The sequence below is a fragment of the Myotis brandtii genome, unplaced genomic scaffold, assembly GCF_000412655.1.
Source record: "Myotis brandtii unplaced genomic scaffold, ASM41265v1 scaffold1667, whole genome shotgun sequence".
Lineage (NCBI taxonomy): Eukaryota > Metazoa > Chordata > Mammalia > Chiroptera > Vespertilionidae > Myotis > Myotis brandtii.
Window position 1 is genome coordinate 118,644 of NW_005356121.1, and position 3,320 is coordinate 121,963.

General features: G+C 45.3%; 1 pseudogene across 1 annotated transcript in view; it reads left to right on the top strand.

Annotated features, from left to right (window-relative positions):
* The first annotated feature begins 2,148 nt into the window (after positions 1-2,148).
* Positions 2,149-3,320, top strand: part of LOC102249801 — a 14,634-nt pseudogene continuing 13,462 nt past the window's right edge. The window contains exon 1 of the transcript XR_001361379.1: positions 2,149-2,175. The product of XR_001361379.1 is annotated as a dual specificity protein kinase CLK3 pseudogene (transcript). The remainder of the gene's footprint in view (positions 2,176-3,320) is intronic.

A 3,320-nucleotide genomic window follows, 5' to 3' on the forward strand; every position in this document is an offset into this window, starting at 1 on the left:
GCACTCGGCTCCGCCCACTCCCGTGTCAGCTTCGACCCGGGAACGTGGGGACGGGGGGAGAGGCGCACTGAATGGAAAGATTGGCGCCAGGGCTGCAGGGTCTCTCCTTCCCCGGACTCTCCCCGCCCGGGAAGGAGCGTGTAGAGCACCCGGCATTGGGGTTCTTTCCCAATGTACTCGGGGTGGGGATGTGTCCTACTAAATTGGGGTGGAGGAGAAGTGAGGGGTGGGGCTCATCTTGGGGTGGAGTCGAAGGGGGACAGAACTGGGGCTTATGAGATAGACACTATGCAGTGACTCCTAGTTAAAACAAATAAAAAAAATGTAAGTTCACGCGGTCCGGACGCACCTTTTCAAGCCATTTCCAAAAGAGGGGCAAGTTTTCCATTCTCCGCCCCAATTCCCCTTCTTGGTTTTAATTGATTGGGTTTAAGGTAGGCTGGGACCGAGGTTGCCTGTTGATTGGCTGCCTAAGTCATCCATCAGGATGACGCGACGCGGGGGGTTGGCTATTTGGGGAGGAAGTGGGGGTTATTTTGGTACCGCCTACCCCCACTACTGATTGGTCGGGATTTGCGGCGATGTGAAGCGAGGCGTGAAGAAGTCGGCTGAAGGGAAGGGCCTGTGGGCGGTGCTCGCGGGGGACGCTGTCCGCGGAGGGACTGGGCAGAGCTCGCGGGACTCTGTTATAGTCGCTGAGGACCGAAGGGAGTGAGACCCGGAATGAGTTTCAAAGGGGACTGAGGGAAGGAGGAGGGAGACCCGCGGCACCTCGCTTGCCCTCCGAGAAGGTCATTTCCTGCTTGGGATCGTTAGTTTCCTGTTTACTCAACCGAGTCTGCGTGTCCCCCGGCTTTCTGGAATATACGTGAAAATTCAAGTCTTATGAGTCATTGGTCCCAGACTTCCCATTTCCTTACCCAACAAAATGAATGACAGAGGAAAGCGAGGGAGTTAGCCTTCGTTTAGGGAGAGAGAGGACATCTGAGGCTCTCGTGTGGGAAGCTAAGGGTGGCCCTGGATAACAGTGTCCAAGCAGGTGGGTTCCTATAGAAACCATTCACAGAATAGTGGGAGAGGGTGGGTGCAGGTGACGAGAACTGCAAAGATTTATCTGAAGGAAGGGCATTAATGGTATGCACATGCCTTGAGGAGAAAGTATGTTTTATTCATCCTTGTATCTCTGGTGCCTGGCATTGTCCGATACATTGTGGGTGATGGGGACCAAGCCATAAAGATAAACTTTTATAAAGTATGCTGAACAAATTCTAGACATGTCAGACCTTTTCTATGCCAAGTTTATGATCCTGGAAACATGTTTGACACTCGCCACCTGAGTTCATCCAGCCTTAAGTTGAGATGTAGATCTACTTCCCAGACCCACCTGCAAAAATACTACCATTTTCTCCTTACCCTGAGGCCTTTAAAATTGAAAGCAGATTTCCCATCAACCTGCCTTCCTAGAAAGATTGAAAAGATAGATGGTAATACATGGAAAGATATCCTCTACATGCAGTGAATGGAAAATGAAGTCTTTAACCTACAATCTGAGATTCAAGGGTGGGAAGGATTTACTATTGGAGTGTTGAAAGATACCAGCTGTATTATAAATTATTAAGTCACTTGCTTTCCAGCACAAATATTCACAAAGAGTCCAGACTTTTTTATATTTTTATGTTTTATTTATTGATCTTACAGAGAGAGCAAGAGAGAGACATCGATGTGTTGTTCCACATAGTTATGCATTCGTTGGTTGATTCTTATATGTGCCCTGACCAGGGATTGAACCTGCAACCTTGGCATATTGGGATGGTGCTCTAGCCAACGGTGGCCAGGACACATATTTTTGTATAGCTAGATTTCAGCAATGCTTTAACATGGCATAAAAACTGCTCTGGCCCTTGCCGGTTTGGCTCAGTGTATAGAGTGTCAGCCTGCAGACTGAAGGGTCCTCCGTTTGATTCCAGTCAAGGGCACATGCCCAGGTTGCAGGCTCCATCCCCAGTAGGGGGCGTGCAGGAGGCAGCCGCCAATCAATTCTCTCTTATCATTGATGTTTCTATCTCTCCCTCTCCCTTCCACTCTAAAATCAATAAAAATATATATATATTAAAAAACAACCCAAAACTGTGCTCTGAAACTGAGGGAATGGTGCAAGAACTTCCCACTAGTATTGTAACTATCCTTACGGCAGGTCCCTGCAAGGGCTTTTGGTCAAGATAGTAAATATGTAAATACCTTTTGTTTAAAAGAAACTATCTCACCTTTTTATGATTTCCTGGGATCTTCTAGGCCAAATAATTTACAAGTACAAGAGAGTGTATCATACTGGCTCTTCAGTATCATTATGGCAATAGTTTATGAATAAGGAGAGGAATAGGAGGCAAGTACATTTGCAGTAATGTAAGTATCATAGGAAAATTATTACTAGGCTATAAGTAATTCTAGTATAAGGTATAAGTTGCTTATGTCAAAGGGCAAGGGGAGATTTTAAGAATATTTTCAGTCCTGGCCAGTGTGGCTCAGTTGGTTAGAGCATTATCCTGTGCACCAAAAGGTTGCCAGTTTGCAAAGGACCTAAATAGACACTTCTTCAAAGTGCACTTACTGATGGCCAAGCGACATATGAGAAAATGCTCAAAGTCACTAACCATCAGAGAGATGCAAAATAAAACAACAATGAGATATCACCTCACACCTGTCAGAATGACTACCATCAACAAATAACAAATACTGGTGAGCATGTGGAGAAAAGGGAACCCTAGTACACTGCTGGCAGGAATGCAGACTGGTGCAGCTATTATGGAAAACAGCATGGAGTGTCCTCAAAAAATTAAATATGGAACGGCCATTTGACTCAGTGATCCCACTTCTGGGAATATACCAAAAACACCAATCAGAAAAAATGTATGCACCCCTATGTTCATAGCAGCACAATTTACAATAGCTAAGATCTGGAAACAGCCCAAGTGCCTATTAGTAGATGAGTGGATAAAAAAGTTGTGGTACATTTATACCGTGGAATACTATGCAGCAGTGAAAAAGAAGGATCTCATATCCTTTGAGACAGCATGGAGGGACCTGGAGAGTATTGTGCTAAGAGAAATAAGCCACTAAGAGAAACACAAGTATCACATGACCTCACGCATATGTGGAATCTAATGAACAAAATAAACTGACAAAATAGATCCAGAAACACAGAAGCATAGAACAGACTGTTGAATCTCCGAGGGAGGGTGGGGAAAGGTAGGGAAGTGGGAAGTGGTCAAAGAACTTGTATAGATATATGAATAACCCATGGAAACAGACAATAGGGTGGT